At 46.9% G+C, this 25,749-nt stretch overlaps 1 pseudogene; it reads right to left on the bottom strand.

Moving 5' to 3' along the window:
- Positions 1 to 2,968: 2,968 nt before the first annotated feature.
- On the bottom strand, positions 2,969 to 25,499 carry LOC146171692 (uncharacterized; annotated as a pseudogene).
- Between the last annotated feature and the right edge of the window lie 250 nt (positions 25,500 to 25,749).

The raw sequence follows: 25,749 nt of genomic DNA, 5'->3' as shown, positions 1-25,749 counted from the left end.
GAACTTCTGTTTGTAGTTGCTTGGGAACGACGACACGTGTTCCTCGTAGAATGCAGTTTTCGTGCACGCTAAACTCTGTGCGGTTCTTCTGAAATATCGCCCACTCACTTCCTTTTGGCAGCTCATCCCCAGTAAGTAGCGCACGACGTAAATTTGATAACACAGGATCACGATCTGTGGCTTTGGCAATGGCGGATGGCGAAAGAAGTCGTGGATACGCATTTTCAAGCATGAAAATCGCAGCAGACTTGGGCACTGCGCCGGGCTCCGTAGGAAGCGGTAAACGGCTCAGCGCATCGGCGTTGCTGATGCAGGTGCCAGGGCGGTACTCAAGCTTGTACTTGTACGCTGACAGAGTAATTGCCCAGCGTATCATTCTGGGTGATGATCTATCAGGAATAGGCTTGTCTTGCCCAAGGAGTCCCAGAAGAGGCTTGTGACTTCGAAATCTTGACCCCATAAGTACTGATGGAATTTTGTGACACAGAAAATCATGGCAAGGGCTTCTTTGTCCAGTTGACTATAATTCTTCTCTGCTGGAAGAAGGCTTCTCGATGCAAATGCAATGGGATGTTCCCCAGTTTCATCTCGATGTGCGAGGACTGCTCCAATTCCGTACGGTGAGGCGTCGCAGCTGAGAACAATTTGTCTTGAGGAATCAAAGTGTTGTAGTACATGCGCAGAGGTCAATAGTTTACTTTTTCTGAATGCTTGTTCCTCTACGCTTGTCCACTTCCATGCAGTTTCTTTTTTAAGCAGGAGGGTCAAAGGGTGAAGCACTGTCGAGAGGTTAGGCAGGAAACGGCTGTAAAAATTCATTAGTCCGAGGTAGCTTTGAAGTTGCTTGATGTCCTTCGGACTCGGAGCATTAACGACAGCTTCTACTTTCATTGGTGTCGGCCTTAGTCCATTTGCATTTATGACATGGCCAAGATACTCAACTTCTTGAGCTAAGAATGAGCACTTTGCAAGCTTGAGCTTGAGACCTTCTTGTAGGCGCTGTAGCACACTGGCAACGTTTTTTAGGTGATCTGCCTTGTCTAGACCCGTTACTAAGATATCGTCAAAGTACACAGTGACGTGCCGCATGCCTTGTAACAAATTTTCCATTTCTCTCTGGAAAATGGCTGGCGCTGAAGCTACTCCGAAAGGCAGTCTAGTGTATTGAAAAAGGCCTTGAGGTGTGTTGATTGTCACAAGCCTCTGTGAGTCGATATCAAGCTCTACCTGCTGGTAAGCATCTTTCAAATCTAGCCTTGTGAACTGTTGGCCTCCTGAAATCTTCGCCCACAGGTCTTCGACTCTCGGCACGGGGTACTTTTCCAGCACTGTTGCAGAATTTATTGTTACTTTGAAATCGCCACATATGCGCACGCGACCGTCTTGCTTGAGCACAGGAACAATAGGGGCTGCCCAATCTGACGTCCTGACGGGCGTAATGACTCCCTCTCGTTGCATTCTTTGCAACTCTTCTGCGACTCTATCTTGAAGCGCGAAAGGAATTGTTCGCGGCTTCAAAAACTTGGGGACTGCATCGGCCTTGACAACAATTTTCACTTTCACGCCTTTCATTGTTCCAAGTCCCTCTGAAAATACCTCTTTGTATCGAGCGAGGAGCTTATCAATATTTGTAAGGGATTCCACAGCTCTGACGTCAGTTAAGTCAAGTTGTAGCGCGCTGATCCAGTTTCTCCCGAGAAGGGTCGGACAGTGATCAGGAGCTATAAACAATGGCAATGTAGCCTCTCTCCGTCCGAATTGGACTGGCACGATGACCTTGTCCCTAACGGGTGTAAGTCTTCCGCAGTAACTTTTCAGTATCACGTCTGAAGGCTCTACTGGGAGACCGGGAAATCGCTCTTGAAATGCAGTTTCACCCATTACGGAAACGCTGGCCCCCGTGTCCAGCTCCATTCGGAGAGACCTGCTTGCAACTTGTAAAACTGCAATGAAGGGTGGAATTGTTTGCTCGCCGTTCATTTGCCACGTCTCGTAGACCTGCGGCTTGGGGGCAGAAACATTCTCACTGCTTCAAAGACTATGCACGTGCTGCTTCTGTTGCCTTTGTTTGCCGTACTTATTCGACACGTTCCTCGGCGTCGTGTCTTTAGTTTTCGCAGAGCGGCATACTCTTGCTAAATGCCCTATCTTGCTGCAAGCGTTGCACCTGGATTTGGCATGCTGGCATGCTGTCGCGTAGTGTGGCTCTCCACAGCGATAGCAGCTTACAGTCTGTTTCATCGCTCGCATTGCAGTGTGAACTGATTGAGCTTCGGCCCTCTCCTGCGCTTGCATCAGCATGCTTGAGTCAGTTTTGGCAGTCTCCATCGCAACAAGGATTTGTACTGCTGACTCGAACGTCAGGTTTGGCTCTTCAAGCAGGCGCCGCTGCATTGGCGCATCGTTAATGCCGCAAACGAGTTTGTCCCGCAGCATGTCGGAAAGGAAGGTGCCGTACTCACAGTTCACCGACAGCTTTTTTAGTGATGCCGTGTAGTCGTTGACGGACTCATCTGACTGGCGTTGGCGACTGTTGAACTTGAAGCGGCACACCACCACGGAAGGCTTTGGAATGAAGTGGAGTACGCTGAATATCTCGTCGATGGAGACTTGGTCGGACGTCTTGGGCGTCACTAGGCTCCGCAGCAAGGAGTATGTGTTGGGTCCGCAGCACGTCAGGAACACAGACCTTTGTTTTTCCCCGGGAACGCTGTTGGCGTCGAAAAACAGCTTCACACGCTCCAGGTACTCGGTCCAGGCTGCTCCTTCCCCATGAAACGGCTCCAAAACTCCGTAGGTAGGCATGGTTGCAGGAATTGTAATGCAATGCCTTAAGAACTTTTACCTCGTCGCCAAAATTGTTATGGGGTTGTCAGGGGCCGAGCCCGAAGACGTCTATGCCCGGGTCACCAACGTGCCCTGAGAAGGGCGCGGGATGAGGCGCCCAGAAAGGAGACTGTACACATTGCTAGCGGGAGACAAACTGGCCCTCCCCCACGCAGACCAGTTCGGCTGCCGTAGAGAAGACGCTCTGGCGGGGACACATGGGAGGGATCGTCACACATAGATAAATAATTCACCAATGAAACATTTACTTGCCTAGGGCATCGGACGAGTACCGAAGTTTATGCTGGGCAGGAAGGTGTCCCGCAAGTCCGGCTCCTTCAAGGGGGTGAAGAACCTACTCCCGGTAATCTACCAACTCTGCTCTTCGTAGCGTTCTTAATTCTGAGGTGGTGAAGCTACCTAATGAGCTAACCTACCCGTGTAGCACCACTGCTTGCCGAATCGTGCGAAACGTAAGACAGACAATTATTACCTTTAGATGTTGTGGGGCTTCGCTGCCCCTTGAAGTCTTTTAAACCGCGCGCGCGTTTTCCTATTTGTATTGTTTGCGTGGGCAACGCGAGTGCGCATGAGCGAGCAGCTAATCTTGGGGGCGTGATGTTAGCACCGAAGAGACGAGGGTAGATAAGCGCGTCGGAAGCAATGCGCGGCACTCCTACGAACATGGTAGGAGTGTCTGCAGAAACGGCCTAGGCGTATTCGCGTGAGTGGCTGCCACGCGAGGAGCAATGTCTGTTGTGCCGCAGCTAGTGTATTGGCCCTGCTGCTCGCCCTGTTCGCGCCGCAGTGTGTTTTGTTTGCCGCGGTGAAGCCCTGACCCTCGTTAGGTTTTATCCTTGGCAGTGCATTGTGCGCGTCGACAGCATGTCTGTAGCGCAGTGGCGTTTCTTTCGTTTGTTGTCCCTTTTATTGAATGGTTTTGCGTTTATCCGGAACTAAACCGGTGTTTTTAAAAGAGACTGGAATTAATTGTCACTCGTCGGGCAAGACCATGGCTTGCGAACCCCTTTTCTGAAGGCGAGGCCTTCAATGTTAACTATTTCTTTATTAGGGTATAGACAAAGATGTACCGCGATATTAGCACTGATACATTTGCGGTGATGGCAGGATGCATGTTGGCAACATAGTACATCAGCCGCTTTAATTTTGTCGCCCATTACACTGATATCCCGCACCACTTGCGGAAGATCTCACGCTATCTGTGTTCCTTCACGCATGCGCAAAAAAATCATCGCAAAGAAAACTTAACACGGGCGGTTTCCGCCAGTTTGTTCGGAAACAGATTTTCAGTGAAGTCGCGAAACCGCCAGCCATCGCGTTACGCTACTAGATGCAGGAAAGACTTCGCTCATGGAGGCAAAGATGCATTTCACACACAATACTGCTGCCATGCATGACGTTAAGAAATTAAAAAACAAATGTGACGTCTCGTACGGCTGGCAACATACAAGGGAAACAACGACATCTCCAAGCCGCTGCTTAATATTTTTTTCTTCCGGTTTACACAGGTACTGCTTCTAGACAAAACACTCCTACCGCCACTGAAGACGAGAGGCTGGCATAAGAGACTCACCTGAAAATTGTGCCGCTGGCGCTTGCATCGCCTGTTCCAACATGCTCCTCTGGTGAGAATCCCCGCCTAATTTTTATTATTCGTTGAATCAGGATACAGTATGAACTTTGAAAACAGCGCGTTCATATACCGTACTATATAGTGGTGTCTTAAATCTTTACTCCTCTCAGATCCCCAGAAGGTGGAAACAAGCAAGTTTGACATTGGGATGTACGAGAGTGGCTCCAGAATAGAGGATCAGACAAGATATCATCTGTTAACTTCTCCTTGGATTCCTCCGAAAGGTTACGTGTTCAAATGTACGAAAGATCTGAAGCAAAAACGGAGGTTTCAGTCCGCTTGGCTAGACAGGTACCGATGGCTCAGCTACCAGCGCTTCAAGAAGGTGCATTTTGCCGAGTGTGTGTCCTTTTCTGCAGACATGAGGTTGGTAAGGGCCAGCATGCGCACACCGGAGCTCTCGTATCCAAGCCGTTCCAGAAATGGAAACACGCCCTCGAAATCTTTGACACGCACGAAAATACTAAATATCACCGTGACTGTCAGCTGGCGGCTGATAATTTTCTCCAAATATTCTCGGGAAGCGCGCCGAATGTGATCGACCAGCTCGACCAGGGCAGGCAAACTCAAATAAGAGACAACAGACGAAGGTTAGGGCCTATTATTGAGACAGTTCTTTTTTGAGGGCGACAAGGTCTGGCCCTTCGTGGCCATAGGGACAGTGGTCCTATTGATTTAAGCACAGGCTGCTCTGAAAATACTGGCATTTTCAGAGCGCTTCTTAACATGCGAGCTGATTGTGGAGATACAAATCTGAAGAACCATTTGGAAAGTTGTCCCAGTAATGCATCGTATTTAAGTCCAGATGTGCAAAACCAAATTATAGAAATTTGTGGGGAAATTATCAAAGAAAGCCTAGTTGTAAAAATAAACGCTGCAGGCAGCTTCTCCGTACTTGCCGACGAAACGGCAGATATTGCTGGAATCGAACAGCTCACTGTTTGTGCAAGGCACCTAAACAAGGATGCCAACGATATCGAAGAAGTGTTTTTAGGTTTTGTGCCAATTCAGGACCGAAGTGGTAGGGCCGTCGCAGACACCATTATAAAATTTCTGCTAGACCTTAGAATTAATATGCATAATCTTCGTGGCCAAGGTTATGACGGTGCCAGCTCGATGGCTGGTAAAGCGAATGGTGTGCAAGTTGTCGTTCGTGAGAAATATCCAGCCGCATTATACACCCATTGCGCCAGCCACTCCCTCAACCTAGTTCTCTGTGCGGCGTGCTCCATCACAGATATCAGAAACTGTTTTGGAACGCTAAAGGCAGCGTCAAACTTTTTCCGCAAATCTCCTAACCGCTCGCATGTTTTACAAGAAATGATAAGTTTGATTTGTCCTGAGTCCAGAAGGCAGCGACTTTTGGGATTATGTGAAACGCGGTGGGTGGAAAAGCATGATGCAGTTCTTTCATTTGTGAATCTGTTTGAACCGGTGATCGCGGCACTAGAGGAGATAAAATTAAACGGCAACGGCGAAAGTCCAGTTCAGGCAAATAGTTTGGCGTTGGCACTTTTGTCACCGGCATTCCTTGTGAGCCTGCATGTGGCGGAGCATGTGCTAGCGATGACCCTGCCTCTGTCAGAGAAGCTGCAGACCAGGAACATCGACATGAGCGCCGCCATTGACGGCATAGATGTGGTGCAGCAGGCGATCGAAAATGACCGCAAGAATTCGAATGTTTCTTTTTCAAAAATCTTTGCGCAAGTGCAGGAACAGGCAAAAAAAATGAATGTTGAAATCACCACCCGACGAGCCGGTGTCCGACAGCAGGATCGTGGGAGCGTTACATCAGAAAATGCTGAGGAATATTTCCGGAGAACTGTATACATTCCATTCATGGACCACGTATTAGCACAACTACAGCAACGGTTCGAAAGGCACAGGACAATTTTAAAGGGCTTTTCTGTAATTGTACCATCGGCAGTACCACCAATGCAAGATGACCGACAGAAAGGAGCAGAAAATCTCCTGGCCGCTTTTGCGCAGGACGTGGATGTGAAGGCTGCTTTGGGGGAACTGCGGCTATGGTGGACAAAGTGGGCGAACAAAACAGCAATCCAGCGTCCCAGCACAGGAATAGATGCCCTCTCTCACTGCGACGGCAGCTTCTACCCAAATGTATACAAGCTGCTGCAAATTCTAGTCACCCTTCCAGTGACCACTGCTAGTGCAGAGAGATCATTTTCAAGCATGAGATTGCTAAAAAACTACTTGCGTTCTACAATGTCTGAAGAACGCATGGTTGGGCTGGCGCTTCTATACGCCCACAGAAACGTCGACATTAACGTGTCCGAAGTGATTGACCGCTTTGCTAAGCTGCCCCGCCGAGTAAAGTTTGTCCTTTAGATAGCGAAGCAGGAAAAATAATGCAAGTAAAAGCACGGTTCCTTCGGGTTCATAAACGCCTAATTATAAAAACATGATTGTTCATTAGCTTTTAAAACCGAAGACATTTTTGTCTTTTATTGTAACAGTCAGCATCTAGATCAAAATTATCGCATGAATGCGAAAATTGCGAGGACATCAATAACCAATTTTGACCGACCTGCTCATTGAAAGCCCAGCCCACGCGGCGTTTTTCAACAAGCACACTCGGATAATGGGTAGTTCGAATTGTCGCATCGTGTCAGGGTTTCGTTCGTCCCTTTCTTTCTTTTTTAGCTACCTGTCCGTCCTGCTTGGTAGCTGTAATATAATGCAAATATATATGCCAACTCACAGCTGTATACACCGCAACAATGTGCCATATATACTGTGCATGCGATTCCTGTATATGTTTATATCTATTTTATTTGGCAAATTATTCTACTGTCTATACCTTCATGTACAGTACCGTTCAAAATTGTATATATCATCATCACAAACAGCCAAATTTTATTCTCCATGTAAATACTGATTTGTGATGTTTTTTTTTTCAAGGAACTTTATTGACAAAACCAAATAAATGTAGAAACACTGTTTGGACCGATAGCTCAGTAGGCTAGTGGCTGGTCCAAATACAAATATTACTTTCAGGTTCAGCCATAGAGGATCAATGACTGAAAGGAGCAGTAATGATATAAACGCAACATTACTGCTACAGTTGCGTACATAGACAAGAACACAGCAAACAGCAAGTAAAATAAAATACCCACATAATTATGAGTACCAAATAAAATCGATAAGCCTAATAGTACTACAATGAAGAAAAGGAAAATTAGAAAGAATATGGTTACAAAGTACAATAAAGTGCAAGCGAAGTACACGATACACTCACAAAAATTATTGCGCACACGCTATTGCATCTACGCAACAACAAATACAAGTGTAAAGCATGTTTCAAGAACTAGGCTACATATGGGAATTTCACTAAGAAAGAAATTCAGGCAGAATTTGATTAGACTGGTAATATAGTTTACATGTCAATTTAAAATTTCTGGCGGCTTTTACCTCGATCGGCAACTCATTCCATATTTTAACACCATTGAACTCCATCAGTCGTTCACCATATACATTTCTACATTTGGGAAGGTTAAAATTACAGTTAGATGCCTGCCTAGCATTACGCGAAGGCTGGACAAATGGACTTAATGGAAGGGGGGAGTTAGTGCTAATTATATTGTTGATCACAAGCGCAACTTTGTAGTTACGCAAGGTTAGGTACGATAGTATATTGTTGGCATCAAAAATGTTGCTGCTGGATTGATCAAAATTACTAGTTGTTATTGCATTCAATGCCCGCTTTTGAAGACGATGTAAAGGCGACAAATATGTTTTATATGTTTGACCCCAAGATTCACAGCAGTAGCTGATATGTGAAAGGAAAAACGAGAAGTAGAGGGAACGTAGTATATCGTAAGGAAAATAGTATCTCGCCTTAATGAGCGTGTGGCACCCAAAGGCTAATTTTTTGCATACGTTGTTAATTTGTTCTTTCCAGTGTAAATGGCAATCAAATATAACCCCTAAATATTTAAAAGAAGAAACTGGTTCTATTAACGAGTTACCTAGAGTAAGTGTAAATGTATTGTTAATAGTCTTGTGTCTAGAGTGAAAGATTATATACTTAGTTTTGGCAATGTTCAGCGTTAAGCGACTGTTGAGGAACCAGGAAGACAGCATTGTCAGCTCATTCATTATGATCGTCTGAATTGCCTGAAGAGATTCCCCAGTAACCACAAGAGCGGTGTCGTCTGCGTACAGTAGTACTTGAGAAAAGCGTAGCACTTGCGTTGAGATAAAGTGAGAACAACATGGGACCCAAATCAGAACCCTGTGGCACACCACAGGTTACATCGTTGACATCTGATATAAAATCATTAATAAGTACTCTTTGCTTACGGTTAGATAGATAGCTGTGAAAAAATTTGGACGAGTTATCGACAAAACCGTAACTTTCCAATTTCTGCAACAATATAGGATGACATACCGTATCAAATGCCTTTTGAATATCTAAAAAAACAACTGCTATTTTGTTCTGATGCAGGGAAGAATTAATAGCTTGCGATAAAGTTAACACTGCTGTGGAAGTTGACCTATTTTCGACAAATCCATGTTGCTGAGGTGTAATGATATTATTGTTGTCAAGAAATGTTTTTACTTGTTTTGCTATTAGTTTTTCGAAAATTGTATTAATCACACTTAGTACAGATATCGGCCTGTAACTACCTGGCTGGTTACGATCTCCTGCTTTATATATTGGAACTATTTTAGCAACTTTCAGTGTATCAGGATAGCGATTATTTTCTAGGGAACGATTGAACAAGTGGCAAAGGTAAGGGCAGAGGATATCTATGTTATCTTTGACTACCCTTGATTGAATGCCGTCAAGACCGGTTGCTTTGTTTACTGCCATCTTACTTACAACATCTTTTATGTCTTCAGTGGTAATAGCGCGAAAATGAAAATGTTTGCATACAGTTGTTGGTACAGATGAACTAGATAGCGATAGTGGGGATTGGCTAGAAAGGCTTTTACTAATGTTAGTGAAGTATTCGTTGAAATCATAAGCAACTTGCAGAGAAATGCTATTGGGGGTGACGTCTTTGTGTTAATCTATACCAGTTACATTTCTAACTATCTTCCATAGTTGTTTCGTGTCCCGTTTGTTTTGACTAACCAGTTTGGTATAATACAGTTTTCTCGATTTTCTGATCATGGCTACTGACTTATTCCTGTAATATTTAAACTGCGTTCGGTAATAGTCATTTACTTCGTTTTTCTTCCATTTATTGTACCATGAATCCTTTCTCTTCAGGACGTCAAGTATATCCTGAGTTATCCATGGGCATATAGGATCTTTGTAGTTGCGTTTGACACACTCCCGTGTTGATTGGCCGATTGCATTTTTGATGTACGAGAGAAAATTTTCAAATTCAATATTTACGTCGTCATCATTACATATAGTACCGAAGGTAATGCTCTTAAGTATATTTCTAACTCGCGTGTAATCAATACGGAAAGATCGCTTTGGATGATTTTGACTAGACGGTGACATACAGGATCGGGGCAAGAACATAAATGTCGGACAATGATCAGCAATCAAAACATCACACACACCTGCCCGAAAATTCATATCAAGGTTACACAACATATGGTCGATGAGGGATGCAGTTTGACTGGTTATCCGAGTTGCAGAGTTGATGACATTTTTAAAATTGAATGATTGAAGAAGAAAAACGTAGTCACTGCAGTTGTCTGATAATAGGTCAATGTTGAAGTCGCCACAGATAACAATGGGATTTTTTATACTCGCATATGACATCAAAATACATTCCATGTCAGAAATGAATTGTGGTATTTTAGAATTCGGAGGACGGTAAACCACGCCAATTACGGGGCCACACTGAAGTTTAATGAAAAGAGCTTCAATTGCTTCGTTGCTGTATTTCTTAATATCGGAGCTACAATAACGTAATGCAGTTTTGACAAAAAGGGCAACACCACCGCCACGTGTACTGCCAGACCTTGATAGTGACAACATTTTGTAGCCTGGAATAAAAACGGATTCGGCCTCTCTTAACCACGTCTCTGTGATAGCAATCACGTCATATCTGAAGGAAAACTGTGACAGGTACGCTAAAAGATTGTCAGAATTTTTGCGAATGCTTCGTACGTTGCAATTTAAGATAGATAAGTCATCGTGCGCAAGCCTGGCTTGCTCTATCTGGGAAATATTGTATGCCATCTGTTTAGACAACTCTGCTCAGATCTTCGACGCATGTCACATGAAGTACCTTTGTTTTGTCTGCTTTTCGCATGAGGATTTTGCCGTCGGATACCCAAGTATCAATTTTTTTTTCTCGTTTTGCTGCAAGAGCTTTTCCGAGGAGCAGTTTATTCGCCGGACAAAGGTGTTCATTAATGAAGATGGGGTCGGGATCATCAAAACCTAACACAGACGTATTTAGCCGGCATTTCTTAGCTGCTCTCAGGACACTGTCCCGGACTTTCTGGGAAGTAAACTTCACAGTGATATTTGACTTGCTTTTGTCTTTCGTTGGGACGCGATGTATAACTTTTATGTCTGTTTCTTGAATATCTGATTTCAATGAAGTGCAAATGGTTTCCATGGTCTGAAAGAGGTCTTCCTCCTGTTCTAAGGGAATGCCCTTTACCTCTAAGTTTTTCTTTCGACTGTATTGCTGGAGGTCAATAACCTCGCTCCTTAACTCCTTCAATTCTTTACCAAGACGGTTATTTTCCTGTTTGAGCTCGTGATTTTCATCCTTTACAGAAGCAAGTTCTGTTTTCAGCGTAATCATCTCAGTCCTGAATTCTTCAAACTTTTCGTTAGGCTGTATTTTATGTGCACTTTCCTTTGTTCTTAATCATGTGCATTTCCTTTTTCGGTCATTTGTCGGCGCCCATGTGATTGTCTAATCTGAATGTCTAATGTGTAATAAAACTTTTTCTAAACACACCTGTCCTGCTTTTTGCAACTTTTTTCTAACCAAAGCAATACCCTTTTAATTTTGAGTACAGAATAACTGTTGTCGCTGTGCAGGCAGCTAAAATCTACATTTAATGTATTGGTTTTTCCATTCTTCCTCTATTATTCTACCCATATGGTGCTGTCGCGACCGAAGCATGGCAATCATAGCTTTGTTCTTGCCTAGATCGTCTGTCTTTCTGTGCTCGAACTTTACTATCTGTGATTGCGCAACATGTTTATGTGCCTTGTTTGACGCATCATATGCAGTGACTTTGCTTAGTTGCATAGATATATTGGAGACTTGTACGTATATTTAAATGTCATGTTGCGAGGTTTTGTGCATACATATAGTGAAGTTTGTTTCCAGTGGTAATTTTTTGCCCTTATCAAGTTGTATCATCTCATATATAATATTCCCTTATATCTTCGCATTTGTATGTACATATGTTTCGGAACTCTCCTGCTTTTTCTGTACTCTCTCTGTTGCGACTATAATTTCACTTAAATTACCCACAGTATACGACCGGTGACAGGTGTTCCTGCGCAATAAATGGAAAAAAGGACAGCGTCATTGGCCGTTGGACGTGTACAAAAATGTAAACAAGCGTCTTGGATGACAGATTCAATAAAGCATTTCCCGTCAAAGTGTTAATTTCTTGGCCTTTACATTTTCATATCAGCGGTATGCACTGCTTTGCTGGTTTCGAACTGATATAGTTCTAGATTTCGTTTAATATTTTCTGTACTTATTCAACAGACAGAATAAGGGAAGCATTGATGTCAGTTATTTCTGCCACAATGTTTGTCACATACATATATGTTCGTTTATAATAAAGGTAATATTTTACATTTGTCTTGGCAGTGCGTACTGCATGGCATTCAAGAATTCGTTTGCAGCACCTAATACACAATGGCTATTGGCTGGAATTAATCATATTTGATCCATCGACAAATTCTATATGGAGGAAAACGCGCTGCAACGTGAGCCCGCCCCCCCCCCCCCCCCACCCCCGAACAAAATTTCAGGCTACGCCACTGGTAGTTCGTCACCTTTGGCCAAAGTCAGCGGCATGCTTTAAAAAATTTGTAACTAGGCGGCGGACAGGAACAATTTTGCAACAGTCTGTGTATAGTTTCTTTGCAGCGTTGACTGGATTGCGAGCTGCCGGTAAACTTGAGAAGTGTGGCAGCAGTTGTCTTCCATATATTTTCAACTTGAGCTGCAGATCAGAATTAGCTAGGCGGCGGAAGCTGCCGTCTGTGTGGTGTCTTTGCAGCTTTGGCTGACTTATGAGCTACCGCTAAAATTGGGAAGGGTGGTAGCAGTTATTCTTTTTTTAATATTTGGCGCTGCGACGGTGCAGTTTTCAGCTGTCATGGTGTGTCACCATACGTACACGATTTTGGCGTCGGTTTAACTCGCCTTCACCTCCTTGAGTCCGTCAGCCGTTGATAAAAGTGCGCAACATGCTTGAAAAAATTTAACTAGGCTGCAGAAGCTGCAGTCTGTGTGGTGTATTTGCAGGTTGGACTGAATTGTAAGCTACCGCTAAACTTGAGAAGCGTGATAGCAGTTTTTTTTTAATATTTTGCGCTGAAACGGTTCCGTTTTCAACTGTCAGTGTGTGACATCATTCGTACGCGATGTCTGCGTTCGTTGAACTCGCCTTCACCACCGTGCTTCTATCAGCCGCCGGCCAAAGTGCCCAACATGCTTGAAAAAAAAAAAAAAATTAGCTAGCCGGCGGGAACAATTTAGCAGCAGTCCGCGTGGTAGCAAAACACGCGGCGATATGTGCCGCGCGCCGCCCGCACCGCTGGAAAGGAGGAAGCTGCGCGCCCAGCAAACAAAAAAAAAAGCGCGCGCGAGCACGTAATGGCGCTCGGCCAATGAGAGGATTGAACGACGAAGGAGAGCGCCGGAGAGGAGGCGGGCGGCAAACTTCACATGTTGGCGTTACTTTTAGTTGATTGAGGGGTTTTAGATGTCGGCACACAGACCTGCCGCGTCGGGACCAATCAGCCTGAGCGCCCCGCCCACGCGCGGTAGAGAGTCACGGTGGCGGATCGCGGATCACGGTAAGCTAAATCTCTCTAACTCCAGGTCATGGCGCCAACCACGCCGAAAGAAAACAATGGCTGCACAGCGGGGACACTTGGCGGTGGTGGCGGCAGCGCGCTGACTTGGCATCTCGGCACACACCTCTACGTGCAGGTGCAACTGAGGGAAGGAGCGCACCGCATTGGCAGCGGCGTGCGCTCTTCCTTTCGAGCTTTTCTGATGTGACTTACACCATTGCATCTACCTACTAGTCGAATTGGAGGCTAAATTTCGAAAAATTTATGTACCGACGAGACATGTGCCATGGTGCCTCCCCCACCATAAAAAAAGAAGCATTGCCGAATAACGGTCTAGTTCACCCTTAATTGTTCTTATTTCGCACTAAGAAGGAGGTTACCTAACTAGAAAGAAAAAATAAAAAAGCGAGGAATCGCAGCGAGGTAGAACAGTCCTTCTCCAATCAAACGAACTAACCATTGTTTAAGTTTTTTCCGTAATATGCAGCTTGGTTAAAGGGCAACTCCGGGGGTTTTTTGACATTCGAATATTCTAATAAAAATTTTACTGTAGATTCTCCTTTCCGCCCTGACGCATTCTACAAAATTAGGGCGCCGTACGATAATCCGTTAGCGCGCAACACGACTTTAAAATATGCTGTTTTCATGGCTTAAGTTGAGACTATTTCTGCTGGCAACACTGGGTTTATGACGTCACAAACAGTATACCAGCGTTACTGTCCACTTCCCGCATGATTATGAAATTGTGAGGCTTATATTGAACTACCTCAGACATTTTATGCAATGCTTCATGATTTCCATACTTTATTTTCACCATTCAACGCACGTACGAGTGTTTCTCTAATACTGAGTGTGACGTCACCATTTCGTCACCTGGGACGTCGTTTCTGGCCGTGAAAGCAGTTTCGGTTTCGATTTGCTGTTTTTTCTTTTAAAAAATACTTCTAATTGGAATTTCGAAAAACGGTTTTTTGTGTTCGAGTCAGGACGTGCCAGGGAATGTAATTCAACCAAAAAACAAACTGATGGAAAAACTACCGGAGTTGACCTTTAAACAGTCTTCGGTTAAACGAAGGACACATTGTTTACGTTGTTTTCCGTAATATGCAGCTGGGTAAAACAGTCTTCGGTTAAACGAAGGACACAATGTTTACGTTGTTTTCTGTAAAATGAAGCTGGTTAAAGCAGTCTTCGGTTAAACAAAAAGCAATCTTCGGTTAAACGAAGGACACATTGTTTACGTTGTTTTCCGTAATATGCAGCTGAGTAAAACAGTCTTCGGTTAAACGAAGGACACATTGTTTACGTTGTTTTCCGTAATATGAAGCTGGGTAAAAGAGTCTTCGGTTAAACGGATACGTTGTTTACGTTGTTTTCCGTAATATGAAGCTGGGTAAAACAGTCTTCGGTTAAACGAAGGACACATTGTTTACGTTGTTTTCCGTAATATGAAGCTGGGTAAAGCAGTCTTCGGTTAAACAGGCCACATTGTTTACGTTGTTTTCCGTAATATGAAGCTCGGTAAAACAGTCTTCGGTTAAACGAAGGACACATTGTTTACGTTGTTTTCCGTAATATGAAGCTGGGTGAAACAGTCTTCGGTTAAACGAAGACACATTATTTACGTTGTTTTCCGTAATATGAAGCCGGGTAAATCAGTCTTCGGTTAAACGAAGGACACATTGCTCATGTTTTTTCCATAATATGTGGCACTCCAGCTCGTTCAGTGGACAAGCCATCGCCGTAGTAGTATAGTCTGCACTGCGTATCAAAAATAATCGGAGGTTGCCCAAAGAAATCGTACCATGGTAATTTGTGCTTCAGCGATTGAAGATTGATTGGTGCGGGATAGGCGATGACAAGGTAATGAAATCTTTCTAATTAAATGATGCAATAAAGAAACAAAAAATCAAAAAAGGGTAGTCAAAGATGTTAAAATGCTCAAAATGAAATGCCAATATGTTTGATGATGTAGTTAAGAAAGGTTCAACTGATTGTTTTAAATAAATAATGACTCCGAAAATAACGCAGTATTTGCTGATGCTAAGTATCAGAGTATAAAACAATTTATATATAAATGTGAAAAAACAGCATCCATGTGCGTGAGAGGCTATCGCGTACGTCATACCCATAATGGTGAACTTAAGGGTCATTTTTTAGCCTGTCTCCGTTTTATATTTCGCATAATCAGCTAATACATCATGATTGCATATAAGCAGAACATTTATTGTTCGATCGCTTTAAGGGCAGGTGATTTTCACAGCGTCATAGACAGAGTGCATCATACAATGCGCCCGTCCCCGTTCCTCGCCGACACACTGGCGCCTGCACTGTCATTAAATTTTCATAGAAGTGTTGGGCGTTGGAGGAGGAAGCTACCCCTACACACACCCACACACACGCACACACACACACACACACACACACACACACATATATATATATATATTGTCACGACTCAAGTCACAGGGAGCCGTGAAGGTACACGTAGCCGAGGACCCGAGAATAAGGTCGGCTTGTAGTTCCGATCACAGAGTCCAGCACCAGCGCGCCGCTCGTGCCAACAACCGCTTCGTTGTACGGCTTTAAGCGCACCACATGCACAATTTCAGGCTGCTGGCGCCGAACACTGACGGTCACAGTTCGTAATTAACGCTGTTTAAGCGGTGCAGGACTTTATAGGGTCCGAAATAGCGGTGGAGAAGTTTCTCGCTCAAGCCTTTGTGGCGCACGGGGGTCCACACCCACACTTGGTTCCCTGGTTCGTAGTGGACTTCTCTGTGCCGAAGGTTATAGTGTCGAGCGTCGGTGGCATGCTGCTTCTTGATGGGCAAGCGGGCCAGCTGACGGGCTTGCTCGGCCTGTTCTGCGAAATGGGCGGCATCGGGTTCGACCGCTTCATCCCCGCACGGGAGCATCGCGTGCAAAATCGTGCGGGCCTCCCTGCCATATACGAGACGGAACGGCGTAAACTTCGTGGTTTCCTGCGGCGCCGTATTGTAGGCGAAGGTGACATATGGCAGGATCTTGTTCCACATTTTATGTTCAACGTCGATGTACATTGAGATCATGTCCACCAAAGTTTTGTTTAGTAGTTCCGTTAATTCATTTGTCTGAGGGTGATACGCTGTTGTTGTGCGATGCTCGGTATGGCTGAGAGTTAAGGTGTCCCGCAGTAGCCGAGCTGTAAACGCCTTCCCTCGGTCAGTAATGATGGTCGACGGTGCACCGCGTCTGAGCACAATGTCGTTCATAAAGAATCGAGCAACTTCGCCGGCAGTACCTCGGGCAAGGGCCTTCGTTTCAGCGTAGCGTGTTAAGTAGTCTGTGGCGACTACGATCCACTTGTGTCCGTTCGAGGATAAAGGAAATGGGCCTAAAAGGTCCATGCCCACTTGCTCGAAGGGTGTGAGGGGTGGTTCAATAGATTGTAACATACCGGATGGCTTGAGCGCGGGTTTTTTTCTCCGCTGGCATTGTCGACAAGTCTGTACGTAACGTCTAATGCTCGGAGAAAGATGTGGCCAGTAATAGTTCTGCCGGACTCGGTGTAGGGTGCGTGTAAAGCCAAGATGCCCTGAAGTTTGTTCGTCGTGGCAGGCCAGGAGGATTTCGTGCCTTAGATCAGCCGGTATGACTAGCAGGTATGTTTTTGCACTCGACGTAGAATTCTTATAAAGCACCCCATTGCGGAGGCAATACGGCGACAACCCCCGAGCAAGATACCGGGGTATTGTAGGAGGCCCACCTTAAAGATGGTCAATCATCAGTCGCAGCTCGGCGTCGGCACGCTGTTTGGAAACGAGATCGGACGTAGTGACTGCTCCGAGGAAACTATCGTCGTCGGTGGCATCTGACGAAGAAGGGCCGACGGGTTCGCGGGACAGGCTATCAGCATCGGTGTGCTTAAGGCCAGACTTATAGATAACATCGAAATCGAACTCCTGCAGGCGCAATGCCCAACGTACTAAGCGGCCACAAGGATCCTTTCAGTTTTTCAGGGAACACATCGAGTGATGGTCAGTGATGACACGAAACGGTCCGCCATAAAGGTACGGACGGAACTTGGCAGCGGCCCATACTACCGCCAAACATTCTTTTTCAGTGGTGGAATAGTTGCACTCAGCACGGGAAAGTGCACGGCTGGCGTAGGCAATTACTTTCTCGACCCCGTCTTTTGTGCTGAACTAGAACGGCACCAAGGCCGACGTTGCTCGTATCCGTGTGTAACTCTGTGTCGACATCATCGAAATGTGCCAGGATCGGGGGTGACTGGAGCCGGAGTCCTAACTCGTCGAAAGCCATCTGCTGCTCGGCGCCCCAGGAAAATGATGCGTCATCTCGAGTCAGGAGAGTCAGAGGGCTGGCCATCTGTGCAAAGTTTTTGATAAAGCGACGATAATAGGAGCACAGTCCCAAAAACCGTCGGACTGCTTTTTTGTGGGCAGGGACGGGAAAGGCAGCAACGGCAGCAAGTTTCTCAGGGTGAGCTCGGATGCCATCAGCACTCACGATGTGCCCAAAAAACTTGAATTCGGTGAACCCGAAGTGGCACTTTTGAGGCTTGAGAGAAAGGTTGGCAGACCGGACGGCTTCAAGAACAGTTCTCAGGCGGCGCAGATGTTCCGTGAACGTCGGTGAAAAAATTAACACATCGTCGAGATAAACAAGACATGTCTGCCACTTAAGACCTGTGAGCACAGTGTCCATCATCCGCTGGAAGGTGGCAGGAGCACAGCAGAGCCCGAATGGGAGGACGCGGAATTCATAGAGTCCATCTGGTGTTACGGAGGCAGTTTTTTCACGGCCCCTCTCATCAACTTCAATTTGCCAATAACCACTCCTAAGGTCAATGGAGGAGAAGTACTTGGCTCGGCGAAGTCGGTCGAGAGAGTCGTCAATCCGTGGCAGCCGACAGACATCCTTCTTTGTCATACTGTTAAGTTTCCGATTGTCAACGCAGAAACGAAGTGTTCCGTCTTTCTTTTTAAGGAGGACTACAGGCGATGACCATGGGCTGTTTGAAGGTTGAATGACGCCATCGGCGAGCATCTCCTTGACTTGCTGTTGGATAGCGTCTCTCTTCCGAGGAGACACACGATAGGGCTGCTGATGGATGGGTCGAGTGCCTTCATGTGTGATAATCCAGTGTTTAACCACCGACGTTTGCTGCACTTTAGATGAAGACGTGAAGCACACACGAAACTCCAGCAATAGATCGTGGAGTTGCCTCTTTTCAGCGGAGGAAAGGCTGGAATTAATGTCGACAGTGTGTACGACATCATCCGCTTCAGTGCTAGGCGTAGCTTCCTCGGAAGCAAAACATTCGGCGACTTCCTACAGATGGTTGACGTAAGCAATGACAGTGCCACGGAACAGATGTCGATGTTCATTGGAGAAATTGATGACAAGCACCTCCGTCTCTCTGCCACGAAGGAAACAAAGCCTCTTGCCACAGAAACTCCCAAGGCGAGTCAGAGGGAGACATTAGGCTCAACAACCCGGAGGCCGTGATGTGGCTCGTCACAGGTAACTCTGGCGAGGATGCTGGCGCGTGGTGGCACTGTGAGGCTATCATCGGCGACTCGCAGCGTGGAGTGGGACCCACGATACTCATGCTTTTCAGTGGCCAGTTTGGCGGAAAACATCACCAAGCGGTTCGGTAGATATATAGTGGCACTGTGCTCACGAAGGCAGTCGATGCCAAGAATAACATCACGAGAGCATTGGCGTAGAACAAGAAAAGTCGCCACAAATGTGCAGCCTCGCACCGTAACCCGGGCTGTACACATACCCAGTGGTGCAACCACATGTTCGCTTGCCGTCCGTATGTCTGGTCCGTTCCGGCGTCACTTTTTTTCAGTGTCCTTGTAAGCCGCCCTCTAAGGACAGAATAATCGGCTCCCGCATCAACTAAAGCGCTGACCTCCTTCGTGTCGACGATAACAGGGATGTCCAGGGAGACCCGGCCAAGACCAGGGCCTGTCGATATCGGTTCGGAGTGAAGTGAGCGGTGTTGGGGCGGAAGCTGGACGGCAGTTGGGTGGTCAGTGTCGGGACAATTCAATGTCGTCGGCAGGTCGGAATGAAGCGAGCGGTGCGGCGGCAGAAGCTGGGCGGCAGTTGTGTGGTCTGCGTCGAGGCGATTTAAGCGACACGGTGGTGATAACTGGTCGGCGATGCGGGCGACGTCGGGGCGATCTGGTTTGTGCGGCGAAAACTGGACAGGAATTCGGCGTTCGACGTCGGGGCGAATCGAGCGGTGCGGCGGTGGAAGCTTTGCGGCGAATCGGTGTGCGGCGGCCTCGTCCCCATAGGTCGCCGGAGCTAGTTTTCCCGATGAAGGCTCGAAGAACCATTGCGTCCAGCGGTATACCGTGGCCCAGAGGGCGAACAGCGACGAGGCGAAGGCGAGCGCGACTCGCGAAGAGGAGAATGTGGCAGACTACGCTGGCGGGTGACGTACTCGGCGATGTCCTGAGGCCGCTGACCAGGCTGTGGACGAGGGCTGTCGGGGGAAAATCCTCTAAGGCCCATCTGACGATAAGGGCACTGCCGGTAGAGGTGACCTGCCTCGCCACAGTGGTAGCAGAGAGGGCGGTTATCTGGAGCGCGCCAGAGATCAGTCTTCCGGGGCGCCTAGTGCCGATCTGCCCAAAGGGGCAGCGGTTCCGCAGCGTGCACAGCGACCTGAGGTGGCGTGTAAGGCGAAGGGGTAGGTAGCAGGGCTGGGCGGTGTGTGACATCAGCATAAGTCATCCGCTGGGCGAGGCCCGGGGGTGGTGGTGGAATGACTGTACTTATCGGTGGCGTGAGTGCGTTCTGGACCTCCTCACGGATGATGCGGGCCAGGGAAGCCGCGCCAGGAGTAAATGATCCATGAAGTTGCTGGAGCTCCTCACAAACCACGGTGCGAATGAGGTCGCGAAGGAAACTCAGATCTGCCGCGGGATTGTAGTCGGTTCGGTCAGACGGCGGTAGTGTGGAGATGGAATTCAGCGGCCGAGCGTACTGGCTGCATCGCTGCTGTAGCAGTTTCTCCATGATCACAGCTTCAGCCAGAAACGCCGCGACGTTGGTGGGCGGGTTCCGCACGAGGCTGGAAGAAAGCTGGTCTTTGACGCCGTGCATCAGATGCCGCACTTTCTTCTCCTCACTCATGGACGGGTCGGCGCGATGGCAAAGGCGCATGACGTCTTCAACGTACATTGCGACCCCTTCGTTCTGACGCTGAACTCGAGAGGTCAGGGCACGCTCGACGTTCTCTCGGCGTTCACTGTTAGCGTACGTGCCGAGGAGCTGGCTTCAGAAGGCCGGCCACGTAAAGAATGTGGCCTCGCGGTACTCGAACAATGTCCGAGCAGCGTCTTCAAGGCTGAAGTAGACGTTCCGCATTTTCGCAGCGTCGTCCCAACCGTTAAACGTCGCGACCCTTTCGTAGTGAGCTAGCCAGTCCTCGGCGTCTTCAAACTGCTCACCGTGAAATGGCTTAGGGGTACGTGGAGTCTGAAGGATGAGACAGGACGAAGGGGTGGAAGGGACAGCCATGGTACGGGCGGGCGGTGTCGTTGCCACAGCTAGGGTCTCTTCGTCAAGAGGGAAGGCCTCGGGGGGCAAGCCTCGGAGCCGTCGGCTGGTACGATGAACACGAGTGGTCACGAGAGGCGGCCGCGTAGGGTCGTCCGCAGGAGAAGGGATCGATGGCACCTCCACCAGTGTCACGACTCAAGTCACAGGGAGCCGTGAAGGTACACGTAGCCGAGGACCCGAGAATAAGGTCGGCTTGTAGTTCCGATCACAGAGTCCAGCATCAGCGCGCCACTCGTGCCAACAACCGCTTCGTTGTCGTCGGCACCAAGCACGGCTGTCGCGCGGCGCTAGGCACGTGGCAATATATATACACGTAAACAAGATGACACACGGTAGAAAAAATGGCATACTTCATTCCGACGTTTCGGCTGGAGTCTGGACTTTGGCAAGGAAGGCAGAAAGAAGCAGCAGGTGCTCAATAATTATATACATGCACAGTCCAGGAGCCCATGAGCAGCCATTATCCACCACCAAGCATCAGAATATCAAAATACGGTTCCGCGCGTGTGATGTGCCACCGGTGCAAAATAGATAAACAAATTGCAGACAGAATAATACGTGTTGCACTTAAGTCACGCATCTTGAAATGTGGCACAAGAAAAAGCAAGAATGTCGAGATATGTCAGTTACATTCATCGCGCAAAACACACAGAATATTGCGAGGGCGGAATACACGTGGCACTTACTGCACCAATATCCGGGTCCATTCAGGCACTGCAGAAACATTCTGATTGGTAGAACATTGTGGCAAATAAAACCTGATTATGCTTTGAGAGTGCAATATAACTCATTTAGCAGGGTAATAAAAAATTTTAACAGTCATCCCAATCACAACATCGCGAAAAGTCGGTTTTGTGATGAATGCGACGCACACAAAGAGAAGCATTTAAGAAAGTTAATTGTTTAGAGCCAGTGTAGAATGCGCAATGAATGGTTCCCTATAGGGCAAAAACATAAGCGAGACAACACACGGTAGAAAACACGGTATCATCATCAGCATCATCGTCGTCAGCCTGACTATACCCACTGCAGGGCGAAGGCCTCTCCCATATTTCTGCAATCAACCCGGTTCATGTGCTAGCTGCGTCCACTTGACCCCTGCGAACTTCTTAACCTCATCCGCCCACCTAATTTTCTGCCGCTCTCAGCTACGCTTTCCTTCGCTTGGAATCCAGTTTGCTACCCTAAGTGACCATCGGTTATCCTCTCTTCGCCCTACATGTCCTGCCCATGCCCATTTCTTCTTGATTTCCATTAGAATGTCAGTTACTTGACTTATTTCTCTGAACGACTCTGCAAAGTTTCGGTGTGAAAGAACAAATTATGACGAAATAAGGAATGACAGTTGGGCTCTACCTTTAGGGTGTGATGCAATAGCCTAGGCTATCAGCCGCCATTTAAAGCCTCATTTTAACGCGACAGCGTCAAGGGCCCCGTGTCGCAGAAAAGTCGATGTCGTCGTCGGCGGCCGCCTTCCCGCGTTGTCTGGCGTTGGCCGTGAGCGAAAAATTCCAGTAGTATTAATAAATAAAAACCAGTAGAAAAAATCGCGGACCTGAGGAATCGAACGTGGACCTCCGGGGTGCGAGACGAGCACGCTAACCACTCCACCACACCAGCTTTTTTTTTCTTTATTGCCGACTTCGACATTTGAAAGTGAAATCAGATTTACAGTGCATAAAACGCGTAAGCCAGGCTTCGGCAAACACGGATTAAAATTGTCTCAGCGACACAAAACATCAAACAAGGTAATCCATTCTGGTGGATCAGGGAGTGCTCGGTAACACTCTCTTAGTGAAACGACACTTTCAACAAAATGCTCGCGCACAGGACGCACAACAAGATCAGCATGTTCAAATTGCATCCTCGTTTTCCATATTGAGTGCAGGCCCAGAAGCATAATCAAATCATATGGTATATCCTGTGAAGTCTCTATCGACAAGAACCTTATTCCATATGGATCGAGTGGTAACTGTTTCTTAAGCGTGCGCTGTAAAACATCCCAGTGAAATATTGGGTCCCTGCAGTCAAGAAAAACATGCTCTATTGTTTCAGGTTTTTTGCATAAAAAACAATTAGTAGTCCAGGGTATGAAAATGCCTTTGCTATGAAGCCATGTCTTAACGGGTAGCGTGTTAGTGTGCAATTTAAAGAAAAATGTTTTGACTGAAGATATTACCGGCATTCTTTTAACTCTTTAAGGACGTCTTGCCCGGGGCCTCCACGGTATGGCAAACGGTACAATGGCTGGGGAAGCATGATGTCAGTGAGGTCTCTATAGAGTTTCTTCTTGGTGACATTGCACAGATACTCATGAGAAAAACGCACATTTAACAACCTATAAGCAAGCATAACTTCACGCAGATATCCAGTCACGGCACCGAACATATTTTGACATGAAGACACAACGAACCATGGAAGGAGTCTGCTGAGCCTGACTTGAATCACTGTCCGGAGAAATTGATTGTTTTGGTCGCGTAGATAAATAAAGCGCGATACAACCTGGCGCAGAAATAAATGCACAAGCCCTAGTCCTCCCTTCTTGGCAGGAAGGAAAAGATTGGTTCGACTTGTTCTCTCCCATGTCGAAGCCCAAATGAACACAGCAAAAACAATTTTTTGTACACTGATCCTCATGGCACCCAACACATTAATTACATACCAGATCTTAGATACAAGGAAGGGATTGCAGATTGTGGCTCGGGAAAACATCGACAATTGCCTTCCTTGCCACGCGTCAGCTTTTTCTTTTACAACCAACGCTTGGTTAGCCCAATATGGCTCTGGGTCGCGATAGGAATCAAGCGGTACACCAAGATACTGTTTTGAAACAGATGACCAATTGAGCCGACAGAAATTGTCCGACGTGGCTCCCCAGTCCCCATGCCAAAAGTCATGACTCTTTTCCCAGTTTATCTGCGCCCCGGTGCACTCACAAAATTGTTGTATAATAGTTGTGGCATGCTGAATACTGTTTCTGTCTGAGCAAAAAATGGCGATATCATCGGCGTAAGCCAAGATTTTAACATGGGCCGCCTGCAGTCTATAACCTGTTATAAGTTGGCTATTTGCAATGACCGAACAGAGTGGCTGGAGGTAAACAGCGAGGGTGACAGCGGACATCCTTGCCTCACGGACGACAAAACTGGCAGGCTGCCAGTGAGTTCTCTGTTTACTATGACTCGCGTTGAGCAGCTCGTGTAGGCCATTCTCACTCCCTCGGTTATAACAGTATATACCAACGTTCGAATGTTCCAAAACGCATAGCAGAACCTCGTGCGAGACACGGTCGAATGCCTTTGCCAGGTCGAGCTGCATCATAGCCACGCGGTCACCAAATGCATCGCAACACTCAAGAATACTTCGAGCAACATGGACATTAGTTGCTATACTTCTGCCTTTTATGCCACAAGTCTGGTGCGGTCCAACTAAAGTTGTTATCACTGACTGCAAGCGTTTGGCCAGAGCTTTCATAAAAATCTTGTAATCTACGGTGGTAAGAGTGATTGGACGATAGGACCCTACCAACAAACGTTTATCCGCATCATCACTCTTTGGTATGAGCACAATGTGCGAAGTTGTAAAAGACAAGGGCTCTCTTTTTATTTCGTAAGCTTCATCCAGAACCTTATGCAACATGCGGGCTGCCTTCGTTCTGAAAACTTTGTAAAAAGTCGCTCCTAGACCGTCAGGCCCGGGTGCTTTACCTGGGGCGAGGGCATCGATTGCACATTCTATTTCGCCCTCAGTAATTGGCTGCTCCAGTTGCTTCTTGACTGTCTCGTCCAGACCTGGCATAAGTGAAAGGAATTCCTGAAATCCTTCTTTTGCCTTGTGTGAGCAACTAAACAGGTCTTTAAAATGATCCGCAACCATTTTCTTGATAACGTCGTTATCCGATGTGATTGCGTTCCCGGTTGCTAACTGACGTATTTCTTTCTGACATGCATATCTTTTTTCGTCAGATAGCGCTCGCTTATTTGGCGTTTCTCCTGCCCAGAGCTTCTCTGATCTAGCGCGTACAATCGCCGCTTTGTGTTTTTTCGCATCCACACCTTCCAGCTGGCTTTTATCTTCCCTCATTTCGTTCGTGTAACTACCAGGCTGAATGTTTTCCATGCTTATCAAGAACTCCAGTTCTTGTTGAAGTTTTGTTTCGTTCTCTTTTTGCTGATATGCTATAAGGCTGCTTCTCACTCCTTGAACACGCCAGTGCTCCAGAGAGATGTCACTGACCTTGCCGAAAGGAGCGAAGGCGAGACGCACGTCCTCGTCTGGTACACTGTGCAGGAGCCAGTGCACCTTCATGCGTATTTCCCTGTTGGCCTGGTCAATGACGAGGCATCGCTTTTTCTTCACTTGTAGCTCGCCAATGCTGACCACCTTCTTGATTGCTTCGGCATCCTTGAGTGTAACTGCCCACACATGGCTCATTCGATACGCCCCCAAAACGATAACTTCGGGGAGCACCGAAAGCTGAGCGAGGGTGTCTCGAAAATCCTCAACCCTATACGGCCGGGCAGTTATGTCAGCATGCAAAAATATAGTATTTAAAACGAACCGACCTGTGGGCAGGCTGGGCAAAACAACCTGATACTCATACTCAGAGGAAGAAAACCTGTTACCGCGGCCCTGCTGGGCCGCTGACATCACTCCGTGGGAGCCCATGAAAACACGTCCGCTC

This window comes from Amblyomma maculatum, unplaced genomic scaffold (assembly GCF_055883805.1).
Source record: "Amblyomma maculatum isolate TAMU_Amacu unplaced genomic scaffold, ASM5588380v1 scaffold_18, whole genome shotgun sequence".
Taxonomy (NCBI): domain Eukaryota; kingdom Metazoa; phylum Arthropoda; class Arachnida; order Ixodida; family Ixodidae; genus Amblyomma; species Amblyomma maculatum.
This window is presented reverse-complemented; position numbering and strand designations above follow the sequence as displayed.